We start from the raw sequence: 19,395 nt of genomic DNA, 5'->3' as shown, positions 1-19,395 counted from the left end.
TGTAGATGACATACTCTTGATGGGAAATAATATAGAATTTCTGGACAGCATTAAGGCCTACTTGAATAAGTGTTTTTCAATGAAGGACCTTGGAAAAGCTGCTTATATATTAGGCATCAAGATCTATAGAGATAGATCGAGACGCCTCATAGGTCTTTCACAAAGCACATACCTTGATAAGATTTTGAAGAGGTTCAAAATGGATCAGTCCAAGAAGGGGTTCTTGCCTATGTTACAAGGTGTGAGATTGAGCTCGGCTCAGTCACCGACCACGGCAAAAGATAAAGAAGAGATGAGTGTCATCCCCTATGCTTCAGCCATAGGATCTATTATGTATGCCATGCTGTGTACCAGACCCGATGTAAACCTTGCCGTAAGTTTGGTAGCAAGAGACCAAAGTAATCCCGGCAAGGAACACTGGACAGCGGTCAAGAATATCCTGAAGTACCTGAAAAGGACGAAGGACATGTTTCTCGTTTACGGAAGAGACGAAGAGCTCGTCGTAAAGGGTTACGTCGACGCTAGCTTCGACTCAGATCTGGATGACTCTAAGTCACAAACCGGATACGTGTATATGTTGAATGGTGGAGCAGTAAGCTGGTGCAGCTGCAAGCAGAGCGTCGTGGCGGGATCTACGTGTGAAGCAGAGTACATGGCAGCCTCGGAGGCAGCGCATGAAGCGATCTGGGTGAAGGAGTTCATCACCGACCTAGGAGTCATACCCAATGCGTCGGGGCCGATCAAACTCTTCTGTGACAACACTGGAGCTATTGCCCTCGCCAAGGAGCCCAGGTTTCACAAGAAGACCAGGCACATCAAGCGTCGTTTCAACTCCATCCGTGAAAATGTTCAAGATGGAGATATAGAGATTTGCAAAGTGCACATGGATCTGAATGTCGCAGATCCGCTGACTAAACCTCTCTCGCGTGCAAAACATGATCAACACCAGAACTCTATGGGTGTTCGATTCATCACAATGTAACTAGATTGGTGACTCTAGTGCAAGTGGGAGACTGTTGGAAATATGCCCTAGAGGCAATAATAAAAGTATTATTATATTTCAATGTTCATGATAAATGTCTTTTATTCATGCTATAACTGTATTATCCGGAAATCGTAATGCACGTGTGAATACTTAGACCACAATATGTCCCTGGTGAGCCTCTAGTTGACCAGCTCGTTGTGATCAACAGATAGTCATGGTTTCCTGACTATGGACATTGGATGTCATTGATAACGGGATCACATCATTAGGAGAATGATGTGATGGACAAGACCCAATCCTAAGAATAGCATAAAAGATCGTGTAGTTCGTTTTGCTAGAGCTTTGCCAGTGTCAAGTATCTCTTCCTTCGACCATGAGATCGTGTAACTCCCGGATACCGTAAGAGTGCCTTGGGTGTATCAAACGTCACAACGTAACTGGGTGACTATAAAGGTGCATTACAGGTATCTCCGAAAGTAGCTGTTGGGTTGACACGGATCGAGACTGGGATTTGTCACTCCGTATGACGGAGAGGTATCTCTGGGCCCACTCGGTAATGCATCATCATAATGAGCTCAATGTGACCAAGGTGTTGGACACGGGATCATGCATTACGGTACGAGTAAAGTGACTTGCCGGTAACGAGACTGAACAAGGTATTGGGATACCGACGATCGAGTCTCGGGCAAGTAACGTACCGATTGACAAAGGGGATTGCATACAGGGTTTGATCGAATCCTCGACATCGTGGTTCATCCGATGACAACATCGAGGAGCATGTGGGAGCCATCATGGGTATCCAGATCCCGCTGTTGGTTATTGACTGAGAGCGTCTCGGTCATGTCTGCATGTCTCCCGAACCCGTAGGGTCTACACACTTAAGGTTCGGTGATGCTAGGGTTATTAGGAAGACTAGTATGTGACTACCGAATGTTGTTCGGAGTCCCGGATGGGATCCTGGACGTCACGAGGAGATCCGGAAGGATCCGGAGGTAAATATTTATATATGGGAAGTTGTCAAACAGACACCGGGAAGTTTCGGGGTCATACCGGTATTGTACCGGGGCCACCGGAAGGGTTCCGGGGGTCCACCTGGAGGGGCCACCCCTCCCGGGGGGCCACATGGGCTGCGTGGGGCAGGGAGCCAGCCCCTGGTGGGCTGGCCGCACCCCCTCCCTTGGGCCCATGCGCCTAGGGTTGAGGGGGGGAACCCTAGAGGGGGCGCCCCCTTGGCTTGGGGGGCAAGCCACCCTCTCCCCTCTCCCCTAGGCCGCCGCACCCCCTAGATGGGTTCTAGGGGGCCGGCCCTCTTCTCCCTTCCCCCTATAAATAGAGGGGTGAGGGGAGGGCAGCCGTACCACCCTCCAAGGCGCAGCCCTCCCCTCCCCAACACCTCTCCTCCTCCGTTTTGTGCTTGGCGAAGCCCTGTCGGAGTACTGCCTCTCCACCATCACCACGCCGTCATGCTGCCGGTGGAGCTGTCTTCCTCAACCTCTCCTTCCCCCTTGCTGGATCAAGAAGGAGGAGACGTCTCCCGTCCCGTACGTGTGTTGAACGCGGAGGTGCTGTCCGTTCAGCACTTGGTCATCGGTGATTCGAATCACGTCGAGTACGACTACATCATCACCTTGCAAGCTTCCGCACGCGATCTACAAGTGGTATGCAGATGCAAACTCTCTCCCTTGACTCGTTGCTTAGATGAACTCATAGATGGATCTTGGTGAAACCGTAGAAAATTTTTTAATTTTCTGCAACGTTCCCCAACACTGATTTATAACCTTGAGATTGAATTTGAGGACACTGATCTGTTCGCCGAGGCTTTGGCAGGGCCTGATGTTGATATGCTTGATAAGGATGATGGTTTGGGTAACAAGAAAGTGCGAGAGGAGGATCGTGGGTGAGAGTTGTCCAACGTTCTGGGCTCCGCTTCGCAGACGCTCGGGAATGGGGCTGTATCATCTACTACTGTGCCTATGAACACTTTGAAATTTGGTTCGTCTGAGCCTGCTTCTGCTCCTCCTAGACTTTGGAGTGATCAGGTGGAGCGTGATGATGTGTTAGAACACACGCTCCCTCCCCTGGACTTTGCAGTGGCAAATGGTTCTGTGGATGGTTGTTTGGACGCGACTATCACTGAGACGACTTCGGTCGAGGGTGGGGACGATCATGGGCATGCAGCCCTCCGTTCCCCTACTCCTTCTGTTGTGTCACCGCGGGTGAAGAGCCCGATGATGCAGGGTGTGGTTTTGACAGTGCCGCGGACCTGTGATGGGTCCGGTTTGGGAGGGGACCCGGGCAGGCGGCCTCGTCCCTTACTTCTCCGGCAGCGGTCAGGGTGGCCGTTCTCGCGGCGTCCACTGGTTCCGAGAACCGGCCGACTGCTACCTCTTGAGCACTGCGTTGGATTTCCCCGAAGAGGAGAGGGTGATGCAGCAAAGTAGCGTAAGTATTTCCCTCAGTTTTTGAGAACCAAGGTATCAATCCAGTAGGAGGGCACGCACAAGTCCTTCGTACCTACACAAAAACAACAGCTCAACGCAACCAACGCGCTTAGGGGTTGTCAATCCCTTCACGACCACTTACGAAAGTGAGATCTGATAGAGATGATAAATAATATTTTTGGTATTGTTGGTATAGAGATGCAAAGTAAAAAGTAAAAGCAAAGTAAAAGCAAAGCAGTAATATAGTAATGGAGATTAATATGATGAGAAAGAGACCCGGGGGCCATAGGTTTCACTAGTGGCTTCTCTTAAGAGCATAAGTATTCTGCGGTGGGTGAAAAAATTACTGTTGAGCAATTGACAGAATTGAGCATAGTTATGAGAATATCTAGGTATGATCATGTATATAGGCATCACGTCCGAGACAAGTAGACCGACTCCTGCCTGCATCTACTACTATTACTCCACTCATCGACCGCTATCCAGCATGCATCTAGAGTATTAAGTAAAAAACAGAGTGACGCCTTAAGCTAGATGACATGATGTAGAGGGATAGTTTCATGCAATATGATAAAAACCCCATCTTGTTATCCTCGATGGTAACGATACAATACGTGCCTTGCTGCCCCTTCTGTCACTGGGAAAGGACACCGCAAGATCGAACCCAAAGCTAAGCACTTCTCCCATGGCAAGAACAACCAATCTAGTAGGCCATACCAAACTGATAATTCGAAGAGACTTGCAAAGATAACCAATCATACATAAAAGAATTCAGAGAAGATTCAAATATTATTCATAGATAGACTTGATCATAAACCCACAATTCATCGGTCTCAACAAACACACCGCAAAAAGAAGATTACATTGAATAGATCTCCACGAGAGAGGGGGAGAACATTGCATTGATATCCAAAAAGAGAGAAGAACCCATCTAGCTATTAACTATGGACCCGTAGGTCTGAAGTAAACTACTCACAATTCATCGGAGGGGCTTGGATGATGATGTAGAAGCCCTCCGTGATCGATGCCCCCTCCGACGGAGCTCCGGAACAGGCTCCAAGATGGGATCTCGTGGATACAGAAAGTTGCAGCGGTGGAATTAGGTTTTTGGCTCCGTCTCTGATCATTTGGGGGTACGTGGATATATATAGGAGGAAGAAGTGCGTCGGTGGAGCAACAGGAGGCCCACGAGGGTGGGGGCGCACCTGGGGGGTAGGGCGCGCCCCCTACCTCATGGCCTCCTGTTACGTGCCTTGATGTAGGGTCCAAGTCTCCTGAGTTGTATTCGGTGAGAAAATCACGTTCTCGAAGGTTTCATTCCGTTTGGACTCCGTTTGATATTCCTTTCCTTCGAAACCCTAAAACAGGCAAAAAAGAGCAATTCTGGGCTGGGCCTCCGGTTAATAGGTTAGTTCCAAAAATAATATAAAAGTGGATAATAAAGCCCAATATAGTCCAAAACAGTAGATAATATAGCATGGAGCAATCAAAAATTATAGATATGTTGGAGACGTATCAAGCATCCCCAAGCTTAATTCCTGCTCGTCCTCGAGTAGGTAAATGATAAAAACAGAATTTTTGATGCGGAGTGCTACTTGGCATAATTTCAATGTAAATCTTCTTAATTGTGGTATGAATATTCAGATTCAAAAGATTCAAGACAAAAGTTCATATTGACATAAAAATAATAATACTTCAAGCATACTGACAAAGCAATTATGTCTTCTCAAAATAACATGGCCAAAGAAAGCTATCCCTACAAAATCATATAGTCTGGCTATGCTCTATCTTCACCACACAAAGTATTTAAATCATGCACAACCCCGATGACAAGCCAAGCAATTGTTTCATACTTTTGACATTTTCAAAACTTTTTCGATCTTCACGCAATACATGAGCGTAAGCCATGGATATAGCACTATATGTGGAATAGAATGGTGGTTGTGGAGAAGACAAAAAGAGGGGAAGATAGTCTCATATCAACTAGGCATATCAACGGGCTATGGAGATGCCCATCAATAGATATCAATGTGAGTGAGTAGGGATTGCCATGCAACGGATGCACTAGAGCTATAAGTATATGAAAGCTCAACAAAAGAAACTAAGTGGATGTGCATTCAACTCGCTTGCTCACGAAGACCTAGGGTATTTTGAGGAAGCCCATCATTGGAATATAGAAGCCAAGTTCTATAATGAAAAATTCCCACTAGTATATGAAAGTGACAGAATGAGAGACTCTCTACAATGAAGATCATGGTGCTACTTTGAAGGACAAGTGTGGTAAAAGGATAGTAACATTGTCCCTTCTCTCTTTTTCTCTCATTTTTTTATTTGGGCCTTCTCTTTTATTTATGGCCTCTTTTTTTTCGTCCGGAGTCTCATCCCGACTTATGGGGGAATCATAGTCTCCATCATCCTTTCCTCACTTGGGACAATGCTATAAAATGATGATCATCACACTTTTTATTTTTCTTACAACTTAACAATTACAACTCGATACTTAGAACAAAATATGACTCTATATGAATGCCTCCGATGGTGTACCGGGATATGCAATGAATCAAGAGTGACATGTATGAAAGAATTATGAACGATGGCTTTGTCACAAATACGATGTCAACTACATGATCATGCTAGCAATATGACAATGATGGAGCGTGTCATAATGAATGGAACGGTGGAAAGTTGCATGGCAATATATCTCGGAATGGCTATGAAAATGCCATGATAGGTAGGTATGGTGGCTGTTTTGAGGAAGGTATTTGGTGGGTGTATGATACCGGCGAAAAGTGCGCGGTATTAGAGAGGCTAGCAATGGTGGAAGGAAGAAAAGTGTGTATAATCCATGGACTCAACATTAGTCATAAAGAACTCATATACTTATTGCAAAAATCTAGAAGTTATCAAAGCAAAGTATTACGCGCATGCTCCTAGGGGGATAGATTGGTAGGAAAAGACCATCGCTCATCCCCGACCGCCACTCATAAGGAAGACAATCAATAAATAAATCATGCTCCGACTTCATCACATAACGGTTCACCATACGTGCATGCTACGGGAATCAAAAACTTTAACACAAGCATTTTTCAAATTCACAACTACTCAACTAGCATGACTCTAATATCACCATCCTCATATCTCAAAACAATTATCAAGCATCAATTTTTTCTTAGTATTCAACGCATTCAAAAGAAAGTTTTACAAATCTTGAATACCAAGAATATTATTATTAAGCAAATTACCATGCTATTAAGACTCTCAAAAATAATCTTAGTGAAGCATGAGAGATCAATAGTTTCTATAAAACAAATCCACCACAGTGCTCTAAAAGATATAAGTGAAGCACTAGAGCAAAACTATAGAGCTCAAAAGATATAAGTGAAGCACATAGAGTATTCTATCAAATTCTAAATTATGTATGGCGCTCTCAAAAGGTGTGTACAACAAGGATGATTGTGGTAAACTAACAAGCAAATACTCAAATCATAAAAGACGCTCCAAGCAAAACACATATCATGTGGTGAATAAAAATATAGCGCCAAGTAAAGTTACCGATAGAAGTAGATGAAAGAGGGGATGCCTTCCGGGGCATCCCCAAGCTTTGGCTTTTAGGTGTCCTTAGATTATCTTAGGGGTGCCATGGGCATCCCCAAGCTTAAGCTCTTGCCACTCTTTGTTCCATAATCCATCGAATCCTTACCCAAAACTTGAAAACTTCACAACACAAAACTTAAAGTAGAAAACTCGTGAGCTCCATTAGCGAAAGAAAACAAAAGACCACTTCAAGGTACGGTAATTAACTCATTCTTTATTTATATTGGTGTTAAACCTACTGTATTCCAACTTATCTATGGATTATATACTATTTTACTAGCCATAGATTCATCAAAATAAGCAAACAACACACGAAAAACAGAATCTGTCAAAAACAGAACAGTCTGTAGTAATCTGTAGCTAGCGCAAGATCTGGAACCCCAAAAATTCTAAAATAAATTTCTGGACGTGAGGAATTTATCTGTTAATCATCTGCAAAAAGAATTAACTAAATAGCACTCTCCAAATAAAAATTACAGCAGTTCTCGTGAGCGCTAAAGTTTCTGTTTTTTTTACAGCAAGTTCAACAAGACTTTCCCCAAGTCTTCCCAACGGTTATACTTGGCACAAACACTAATTAAACACAAAAAACACAACCAAAACAGAGGCTAAATAATTTATTTATTGAATAACAGAAAAGAAAAATATTGGGTTGTCTCCCAACAAGCGCTTTTCTTTAAAGCCTTATAGCTAGGTATAATATTTCAATGATGCTCACATGAAAGACAAGAATTGAAACACAAAGAGAGCATCATAAAACACGTGACAAACACATCTAAGTCTAACATACTTCCTATGCATAGGAATCTTATAGGCAAACAAATTATCAAGGCAAGTAAAAACTGGCATATGCAAAGAAGAGGAAAGAAACAATAGCAATCTCAACATAACGAGAGGTAACTTAGTAACATGAAAATTTCTACCACCATATTTCCATCTATCATAATAATTACATGTAGGATCATAAGCAAATTCAACAAAATAGCTATCACATAAAATATTTTCAACATGATCCACATGCATGCAAAGTTGACACTCTTCCAAAATAGTGGGATTAACATTAACTAAAGCAAAGTTTTCATAAGATTGAACATTTTCCAAATATGTGGGATTTAAAGTTGACACTCTTCCAAACCCACTTTCAAGAATATTGCAAACACTATTATCAATCTCATATTCATCATGGGGCTTAAATAAATTTTCAAGATCATAAGAAGAATCACCCCAATCATGATCATTGCAACAAGTAGAGGACATAGCAAAACTAGCATCCCCAAGCTTAGGGTTTTGCATATTATTAGCACACTTTATATAAATAGAATTCATAATAAAATCATTGCAATCATGCTTTTTATTCAAAGATCTATCGTGAATCGCTTCATAAAGTAATTCATCACACTTTTCAAATTCACGAATTTCAAGCAAAAGCTCATAAAGATAATCTAGTGCAGAAAACTCACTAGCAATTGGTTCATCATAATTGGATCTCTTAAAAAGATTAGCAAGTGGATGAGGATCCATAGATCTTAGGTTCTCTGTTTAGTAATAAATAAACAACTATTCCAACCATACGAGCAAACAAGAAACGGGCAAAAGAGGCAAACGAGAAAGAAAGGGAGGATAGAGAGAGAGGGCGAATAAAACGGCAAGGGTGAAGTGGGGGAGTGGAAAACGAGAGGCAAATGGCAAATAATGTAATGCGGGAGATAGGGATTGTGATGGGTACTTGGTATGTTGACTTTTGCGCAGACTCCCCGGCAACGGCGCCAGAAATTCTTCTTGCTACCTCTTGAGCACTGCGCTGGATTTCCCCGGAGAGGAGAGGATGATGCAGCAAAGTAGCGTAAGTATTTCCCTCAGTTTTTGAGAACCAAGGTATAAATCCAGTAGGAGGCCACGCACAAGTCCCACGTACCTACACAAAAACAATAGCTCAACGCAACCAACGCGCTTAGGGGTTGTCAATCCCTTCACGGTCACTTACGAAAGTGAGATCTGGTAGAGATGATAAATAATATTTTTGGTATTTTTGGTATAGAGATGAAAAGTAAAAAGTAAAAGCAAAGCAGTAATATAGTAATGGAGATTAATATGATGAGAAATAGACCCGGGAGCCATAGGTTTCACTAGTGGCTTCTCTTAAGAGCATAAGTATTCTACGGTGGGTGAACAAATTACTATTGAGCAGTTGACAGAATTGAGCATAGTTATGAGAATATCTAGGTATGATCATGTATATAGGCATCACGTCCGAGACAAGTAGACCGACTCCTGCCTGCATCTACTACTATTACTCCACTCATCGACCGCTATCCAGCATGCATCTAGAGTATTAAGTAAAAAACAGAGTAACGCCTTAAGGTAGATGACATGATGTAGAGGGATAGTTTCATGCAATATGATAAAAAACCCATCTTGTTATCCTCGATGGCAACGATACAATACGTGCCTTGCTGCCCCTTCTGTCATTGGGAAAGGACACCGAAAGATCGAACCCAAAGCTAAGCACTTCTCCCATGGCAAGAACAACCAATCTAGTAGGCCAAACCAAACTGATAATTCGAAGAGACTCGCAAAGATAACCAATCATACATAAAAGAATTCAGAGAAGATTCAAATATTATTCATAGATAGACTTAATCATAAACCCACAATTCATCGATCTCAATAAACACACCGCAAAAAGAAGATTACATCGAATAGATCTCCACGAGAGAGGGGGAGAACAATGTATTGAGATCCAAAAAGAGAGAAGAAGCCATCTAGCTACTAACTATGGACCCGTAGGTCTGAAGTAAACTACTCACAATTCATCGGAGGGGCTTGGATGATGATGTAGAAGCCCTCCGTGATCGATGCCCCCTCCGGCAGAGCTCCGGAACAGGCCCCAAGATGGGATCTCGTGGATACAGAAAGTTGTGGCGGTGGAATTAGGTTTTTGGCTCCGTCTCTGATCGTTTGGGGCACTACACCACAACACTGATGTAAGGACAGAATAACTGCCGGGAGAAGGCTCTTTAGAGGGCAGACAAACTGTCGGGAGTTTGGTTCTCCCAGCAGATAGAACCGCCACAAGAACGGCTGCCGGGGATTACTTCTCCCGACAGATAAACTTCTCCCGGCAGTTTTTCTGCCCTGACACATGTATTTGCCAGTAGTTTGTGTTCGCTCGGCAGATTGTTCGGAGCACGTGAAACTGCAATTACCGGCAGTTAAGCCGCCTGTACAAGTATGTTCACCCGGCAAAAATTATGCCAGCTTGTTAACTTCACTAGCAAAATGTTCTAGGCAAACCTATTATGTAATATCCATCCATATATATACGCACTCAGGACATAGCACACAATTTATACATGCACTTCAATCAAAGTAGCATATAGGCCTCATCGAAAACCTTAAACTTAACGACCATATATAAAGAGGTAGTACCACAAAAGGATTACATATATACATTTGCCACACACCCAAAATAAAGTAGTGCCACTAGGGATGTACATATGTTTCTAGATGTGTGCCACACAACCTAAATAAGCTAATTCAACAACCACCAAAATGAGCAGAGCAAGTCTTTACGTTCAACAAACAAGACACAGGTCATTATCACTCCACCAACTTAATTTTAGGTCTTCCAAATCTTCAGCAACTTGAAGATCTTCCAAACCTTAGTGAACTTGTGCACCTTTGGGAAACCTGCAATAGATCAGAAGATGTTACATATAACAGTTGCAGTCATAACTTAAGGAAGATGTTACAACAATCGCATATAACAGACGGATATATGTTCTAAAATATAGAGCAACCAGTAACATCTCTTGAGTAATCTCTTCTATAGTAGAGAACATGTCCTGGACATCAAGATGTCCATTTTTTATCATCTTAACAATAGCAAGTTTATCTTCTCATCAAAATGTAGCGTGCAAAGTCTGTACAAATATTAACAAGAAGATGTTAAAACAATCACATACAACAGCCGCATGCCCGACATACAACAGCTGCATATGTTCTGAAACATAGAGCAACTAGTAACACTAGTTGAATGCCCGTGCGTTGCCACGAAACAAAAATAAATTTTTCAGAGAGAAATTGACTTTAATGTTGTTATAATTTACACTATGTATGTTGGAGGTAGCATATGATTGTTGTGAAAAATATCGCATTGTACCTGCACTTTAAATAAAACCCACATGACCCACACTCAAATTTTCTAGTGCATATATTTGTCATTGTGATTCAGTATACAAAAAGGTTTGTCACTCCCTTGACCAAATCTGTAGGAAAAAGGTAGCCGTGCATTTGGAGTTGTGATTCAGTTGCATCGTTGCTTCGTCCTTGTGTATGTATCTTTCCCTACTCTGGTTAGTCATACTATAGTTACTGTTACATTGATGGTCTCTCCACTGTCGCCTTCGGGTCTGCCTTTAGATCAACAATGATTGTTTGGCCCCATCATCATCCTACTCGCCATCGCTTCGCCATGATTTATGTACCTTCCCCTACCTTGATTAGACAATATTTGATAAGGTTTGTGTCACTTCTTATACCCACTTAACCTGCCTCTCAACTCACATTTGGCTCTTATTGCTGCGATTGGACTCGTCTAGCATCATCTAAGTACTCGCCCATGCACACCTAATATGGCAAAAATGTAATGTAGTTGCGGCCATTTATTCCATCCTCTTCACTCACTCTTCTTGGTTATCAATATACATAACACTGTTGCGCAATAAACACTCTTACAAAGCAATCATATTTCAAAAAATCTAGAAGCATTTAAATCCTTAGAAAAAATATCAAACTCATAATGTCACTCATTCAACACGCAACCCTCTTGAGTTATATTTCACGCATGTGTCAAACCTTATACATCCTGCCTAGAAATAAGAGAATGGAGTTATTTACTTCCTCGCTTTGTGTGAGGAGAAAAAAGTCACACCTCCTCGAAACTAATGAAGAGAATACATTTTTCACCATTGCCTTTAGAAACAATGGATCAAAGAGTGTTGAAGAAAAACACAGATCTTGATGTACAACAATCCATTCATTACTTGTAACAATATTTTCTTTAGATGCATTCAGTGTAAGAATAACAAAATCTTGATGGCTATATCATCCATTTCATGAGTTATTCAGCGATCAAAATAGGAGGGGACAACCTCCCTTGTCCAGGATCTTAAAAAACCCTCTCTTGTCCAGTTCAAAAATTTTGATTAAAGGAAATAAACAGAAAGAAAATAGAAGCGATACCGCCTGAATTAACAAACAGCCCCGCTAAGTATTTGAAACATAATAAAACAAAAAAGGAAAATAATATATTTTTGGGTTTAGATTCAGATACCCACATTGAAGGTATAGACACAAAAAATACATTATGTGTTCACTTGTTCTTACATACAAAGGGACATCATTGCGTACAATTTGATGTGTTATGCACTACAATTGATACATGCTAATAATATACTTTTGCAATCTTATTTTTTTCTACAGGAACCAGGTTGAAGCCTACCCAAGAGGCAACATAACAAGATTTAAAAAGTAAGGAAATTTCGAGGATGTCAATAAGTTAGCTCGGCTGTACAGCAGCAAAGGCTAAGTGCCAAATGCCTCCAACAGGAGGTTAACATTCTAAATAACTTTAGAAACTAACTCTTCCAAACCCATCCCTCTTTGGCCTAAAAGAAATCTCCACACTTTCTTTCTAAATCTGCCACACTTCATAAGAGGCAAGAGAGATCTCCTTGTTGGACATATCTCGATCTAATGAGTTCTTGCTCAATACGTATAAATCTTGCAACTATGTCAGCAATATAGGTAGATGTTTTTCCCTGACTATAGGAACCACATCCAGTGAATAAAAGACAAAACTTTGTTATTCGATAAGTTACACTAAAGGGACCAGGTGTGAACTATAGAACAAATAAAAACTGAAGTGAACAAAAAGGAAACTAATCTCAGGGAAATTGTCTTGAGCAAAGAATTCAAGAAAGACATAGGGAATGATATCGAGGCAATGAAAATGACTTTAGGTAGTAGATTAATTGCTTGGTATGTGATAACACACCTCAAGGTCAGTGGAACATCACTAATCACATCGGCGCTAAATGACTTAATTAGGCCTTATATGAGATAGGATACAGAACCATGGATGTTGCCATATATACTCGGCATTTCCTAATGTTGCATCTTCCAACATTCACTCATTGGCGAGGCCAACATGGCTGCACATTTCAGACCCAGCCTAATTTGTTATATTACGTCAGCTCTGCAGGCACCAGTGATTATGTAGTGTATTAACGTAATACTTTAAGCAGGAAAAATGCAAGTTCTAACATGTTGAAGGAATGGATTAACAAATCAATAATTCTCCCATTGTAATTCTACAAGCAAGTTGGCCCAACAGGGGGGAATAGAATATGGTTTCTACGCCACAAGAGAAATGTTCAAATGTAGAAACAAACACAAGCGTTATACCTCGAAATGTATAATTACATGTCCAATCTGCAGTCAAATCAAACATGTGACAATCGCCATATAGAGCCAATGAGCAAAGGATAGACAGTCAAAACTTACCAAGTTAAATAAAGTCAAGTTAATTTATAAAAATGATGAAGAGTAGATGAATTACTAACCAAAGGAGTCCTTTAGGATCAAATGAAGCCTGACACGATGATGGAGCATCAGAAGTAAGCAGTATCTTTTATAGATAATCTATGCTATACATTCCTGTAGTAATAAAGTATGAACAGGGATCAGAGACTCACAAAAAGGGAGAGAAAGAAATAATTGTGAAAATGGAAGTTCGTTTTCAGTATGGTCTAGGCGTACCTCTAGTGGATCATGCGGCGATGGTGTGCAAGTAATTGGTGAGATGATCTAGGGGAGGAGAAGGCACACACCATGGCTCAGGGAACACCGTCGGGTGTGGTCGGATGGGTGTGCACAACAGAGATCTGGTGCGGAGCGTTGCCTTATGTGATGGGTGCTGCCACCGTCAGGGCCGCCGCTCGCTGAAAAGCCACGTTGTTGTCAGTGTCAGTGGTCGCCGCCACAATGGGTGTTTACGCGGTGCCGCGTACTAAGACTGTCATGTCGGCGGAGTGGCTGCAAGCCTAATGCCTTTTTGGATTTTTGGCCCCCTTCTTCTCTAGTTGTTACTTGTAGCCCTACCTCAAGCAATCCAAAAACACTTACCCTTCAAATATATATCCTGGCTATCAGGTAAGTTACCTCTGTGATACCAGAAACTTTAACTGTGTAGATCAGTTTTTAGAAGTCAATAATTACCTGTTTTATGAAGAAATTACTTGAATTGGACTTTTTAGCATCTTATGATGTCCTTGAAAATGAATGCTTTTGCTCTGGAGGACTGTCCCTAGCACCTAGTTAATTTGAACGAGGATAAAATTGTGTCAGACCATTAGAGGAAAAATGCATGAGTAATGTACCTGAAAGAAATATATATGATTTAGCACTGTCAGAGGTACAACTTGTAACCATATGAATCCTTCAGCGGGCAAAACCAAAAGTACTTAGCACAAGTACACAATATTACTTCACCGTTTGATCTCAAAACATCTTGGCCCGCTGATCCTTTATTAATCCCTCAATATCAACCTAATTATTCAGCCTCTCAAAGTCAGCACCATATACATCTCGTAGGGGATGGGGAGGATAGCAGCAGGAGGAGGGCTAGCATCTGAGGGCCCCTGCTCTTTATCATTGACCATCAATCCTTGACACGTCGCTGTGCTCTGCTCCATGGTCGAAGTTCGTCCTTCCACGTCGGGTTAGAGGTCTTATATAGTGTGCCATCATGTGGTTGAGATATGGCTACATCAAAATACTGAAAAAAGAAGATCATTCAAGCTTCAGCAGAGAGCAAATGGACATGTATTCCGGTTGGTTTTTAAACTCTGCAGCAATTTAGAATATGATTGGCTTTTGGACCATCCATTGCTACACTTTTATACAAGAGCAATTCCTCGACCAATGGCACAATATAAACTAAACATATACTCATCTGTCCATAAACTAACTGAACATGATAGTACAGATTATAGAATGAGTCGCCAATGGTTGGCACTCCCATATTCTTCATACAACGACATGATCTATTCAGTTCATCGTCGAACCAACAAGACATCTCATGACATTCACGGTGAAGTGACAAATACCATAAGAAACATAAAGAAAAAAGAATCAACGATGAAGCTTACCTTCAGACTGCAGTGATCCGATTTGGAGGCAAGGCACGACAAGCGGTCAGGGGAGATGTTGTCATTGGCGGAACAGGAATGGTGGGGTGACATCTCGGATTATAGAGGGATGGGGGGTGGGGGCAGCAGGCTCACAAGGACCCACACCAATGTAGCATATTGTAGGTGAGGCGAGGCCTGGACGACCCACATCCACAGGTGGTGGAGCAGCGTGCCGAAGAAAAGCACAAATTGCCATTACGATTCTGCAAAGGACACAAAGGACCCACACCAATGAATTAAAGCCAGACTAAAAGAGGGGTGAAACGGTGTTTTGACAATCTAAAGACCAGTACAACCTAGTAAAAAACAAACATCAAACCATAAGCCCTGTTTGCCGCCGCCGCTTGCCAGATTTCCACCGGCGATCTCCTCCGACTACCTGCTCCTCCCACGGTCCCACCGCCTCCCGCCATCCGTTCCCACCAGCCGGTCTCCCGCCGCGCGTTGCCACTCGTCGGCCCCTGCCATGGGAGAGGAGAACGTGGGTGTACCCCAGTACAGGCTACGGGGAGAAGATGGGTTGGAGTGAGGGTAGGAAGATACGTTACCTATGCCCTGTTCATCGTTGCCATGGACGCGGCGCTCTTGCTCGTCTACCTCCCTACATCGAGCTCCTCCTGGACTCGGTGAAGAATGGATGAGATGGAAAGGGCTTGGATCCACTGCTCCAGTCTAATTTGGTTGCAGTGTGCAACCGCTCGAGGTCACCGTGAGGACTGAGGAGGTCAGCGGCGGCAATTCCTCTCTCGAGAGCAAGGGATTTGGGGGAAGGGAAGTGGGGGTGGGACGTGCGTACGTGCGTTGTTTTATTTTGTTGTCATTTTTTTCGTGCGACGGGTGGGGAGGAGCCGAGGGGGTCCGTTTTTTTCGCGTGTGGGGAGAAGTTTTCACGTACGGGATCGAACGAGGTGGGGGCGAGCGAAGGAGGTCGAACCATCACGACGTTCGATTCTCCTTTAATAGTAGAGATCTCTAGAGTAATCTCTACTTTAGTAGACAACATATCCTGGACATCAACATGTCCATTTTTTATCATCTTGACAGTAGCAAGCTTATCTAACTTCTCATCCAAATATAGTGTGCAAAGTCTGTACGAATATTACACAAGCACAAGGCCACGATCACACACTTAACATTACACAAGCAAATTTTGAAGCTAGTGTACTGAACAAGCACATATGCAAAATTATAGCATCTTATTTTCACCTGGTACTTTTTCTCTACCAGAACGCAACAGGTGTTTAGTTGTGCTTCTTAAAATTTCGTATGTCGTATACCTTGGCTTCTTCAAAGTAATACAATTACACATTAGTATCGGAACCTGTGGATTCAGTGTGCTAGTCCAGTCTCTAGTGGGCCTTGATATTGAGCCTGACCTTGGATATAAGCTGATTTATTTTGAGTTCCTATATGAAGTTGGCACAACATAATAGGATAATGAATCTGGAAATCTATAAATGACGATACCATTTTGTGGTTTTGCGTGGTATTTCCTTAGAGCAATGATGACAACTGTGCTTACAGACTTCCTGCATCCAGAACACGAAGTTGAACTACATTTCTCCTGTTGCGGAATCTGGTGAAGGGGTGTATTGGGAGTACTGTGATTTTCACTGAAGCATTGCCTCTTATTGTAAAGATGACTCAATGTTGGTCCCATTGCATAAACAAGCCTTTTAATTTTTGCTCCCTCTTTGCAGGAGCTATTAAAGTTCAGTTACATAAATGATTTGCTGGCTACACAGAATAAGAGGGGAACTAGCTGGACATATATTTCAGGATCTTTTAATGGGAGTTGTTTAGTTTCCTGGTTCCATGCTTTTGTTGGACAAGTTACAAATGAAGGTCCCCTAAAATGGTACTCGCTCCGTCCCAAAATAAGTGTATCAACTTTGTAACTTTAGTACAAAGTTGTACAAAAGTTATGAGACTTATTTTGGGACGGAGGGAGTATCTGAGTAGTGGACAAGCCCACAGATTTACAAATCCAGTGAAACACTATGAACATTTGGTTCACTTTCCTACATCTTGGACAACAAGTTGAATTAGCCAAGAAAAATAAACCAAGGCTTTTGACAAACAAACAAACAAACAAACAAGCAAGCTAAAATACTTCATGTACATGAAAGAAAGAGGATCCAGTTATGAGAAATGAATCAAATGAAAGTTGTGAGCATGGAATCCAATGAAAGTCATTTCTCTACATGGTAGAGTCTATCGTGTACATGAAAGAAAGATGATCCAATTAAAGTTTATATTTGTAACCATATTTATTCAACTGACCTCTCTCCAAATTCATGGCTGATGGACACAAAAGCACACTTCTAAAGAACTATAATGATCTGTTTGAATTACTAATTAATACTATATACTGGAATCAGGAGCTCAAGTTTTCTGGACACAAGTTAACCATGTAGCAACCAAATGAGCGAACCATTACTATCTGCCCTTGATAGTACACACTAATGTAAATATTCAGCCAAGAAACATGTATATTACCTCCTCAGCTTGCTTGTGGTCGCAACGCATTGCCGCATTTGCCATTAACTCACTTCCAACTGCATACATAGAAGCAAGAGTTTTAAGCAATCAACCATGATAGTCATTGTATATTTAATCATAGGACCTAAGCTTACATGCTTGTAAGGCCATGCAATACATTGCGTAACATACAAAAGAAAGTTTACTTCTATTAATAGGGAAAAAAATCTAAATACCATATATTACATTGAAAATGAACAAAGTAAGCTTGCACAAGAAGCAGTTATGACTCATCATTTTGGTTCACTCTAGGGGGTGGTCATGGTGTACTCACATCAATATGAACGATGACCAAACTTCAAATCTACGACCAGACTGCAGTTGACACGGCCATATATAATCTACTACGATGGTCACTATTGTTTCGGTGGATACTGATGATATAAGGGCGCTCCTTGGTCAGTGGGTTGTCTCCTGGTGTTGTTCCTTCACTAATACTACAAGCTGCTTATTACATGTGAATCAGTATAAAGTACATAAAGACTCCCAACAGATGAATACAAGAAAAAATTGTAGCAAGATAAACTGCATCTGTATAAAGTACATAAAGGCTCCCAACAGATCAATACAAGCAAAAATTAGCAGCAGAAACTTCCTGTGTTTGCTTCAAGAAGTCACAATCTAGTGAAGGCATAAACTGTGGAGAAGGTGCAGCTTGCCGGAGGAGCTCCTTGGGGCTCGGGTGAGCATGTGCGGAGGGCTAGCTTGGGGGAGGAAGCTCGCGAGGAGGGTGGTAACTGAGGAACGACGGTGTACAGCGGAGGAGGAAGGTCGTCGGTGGATTGGCTCGGCGATGGGATGCTCCGTGTCAATTGGTGCTCGGCGGCGCCGCTCTGGAGTGGTTGGGGGGCGACGGCGGCAGTGGTCTGGGTGGAGGAAGCGACAGTGGATGCTAGGGGCGGCAGAGGAGCTGCGATGGTGGGCGACGACGGCGTCAGTGGTCTGGGTGGAGGACGCAGCAGTGCATTGGTTGGGGCGGCGGACGGGCTGCGGTGGTGGGGGGCGACGGCGGCACTGGGGCCGATTGGGGCGGCGGAGGGGCTGCGGTGCTGGGGGAGTGGGGGTGACGGCGGAGGGATCAAACGGTTGGGGGCAGCGGCGATCTGGTGTCGGGAACCAGTAGATTGAGTGATTTGGGGATGGCGATGGCGATGGCTAGAGGGCGGCCGCCGGTGGAAGGTTAGATTGTTGGGGGCGGCGGCGCAATGGTGTAGGGCACGGGTGGATTGGGATTTGGGGGGCCAGCGATGCGGTCTGGTGCGGTGGGCCGGCGCGTCTAAGTTTGTTTTGGGCGAAATTCCTTGTCACCCTCGCGCGTTTTTTCCTCACTAGCGCACGCTTAGGGCTGAAACTTTTCATTGCCGCGCCGAAGACGGTCCCCGGCAGAATATGGGCCGTTCTCTAGTTGTCCCGGCAGATAATGGGCCCTAGATTGTACCGGCAGTCAGTGTGCCATCGTTGCTCGAGTTCTCCCGGCAGTTTGCTTGCCCTAAGATGCTTGTACTGGCAGAAATTAATATCCTGGCAGTTTATTTGCCCTTGGTCGGGTATTTCTCCCGGCAGTTAATTGCCCCCAATC

The 19,395-nt window shown here is 42.9% G+C and overlaps 1 long non-coding RNA gene across 23 annotated transcripts; it reads right to left on the bottom strand.

The window, feature by feature from the left end:
• Positions 1 to 10,409: 10,409 nt before the first annotated feature.
• Positions 10,410 to 19,083, bottom strand: LOC123060890 (uncharacterized). Of its 23 annotated transcripts, none has more exons than XR_006428231.1 (6): positions 15,234 to 19,083; positions 14,302 to 14,860; positions 13,843 to 14,024; positions 13,489 to 13,740; positions 13,079 to 13,279; positions 10,410 to 10,710 (listed from the first exon to the last, which is right to left on the bottom strand). It is a non-coding gene; the product is annotated as an uncharacterized lncRNA (long non-coding RNA). The 23 variants fall into 23 exon arrangements; XR_006428229.1 differs by having other exon boundaries at positions 10,410 to 13,279; positions 13,489 to 13,515; positions 13,647 to 13,740; positions 15,234 to 19,076; XR_006428226.1 differs by lacking the exon at positions 13,079 to 13,279 and having other exon boundaries at positions 13,489 to 13,515; positions 13,647 to 13,740; positions 15,234 to 19,076.
• Positions 19,084 to 19,395: the final 312 nt, after the last annotated feature.

This window comes from Triticum aestivum, chromosome 3A (assembly GCF_018294505.1).
Source record: "Triticum aestivum cultivar Chinese Spring chromosome 3A, IWGSC CS RefSeq v2.1, whole genome shotgun sequence".
Taxonomy (NCBI): Eukaryota; Viridiplantae; Streptophyta; class Magnoliopsida; order Poales; family Poaceae; genus Triticum; species Triticum aestivum.
This window is presented reverse-complemented; position numbering and strand designations above follow the sequence as displayed.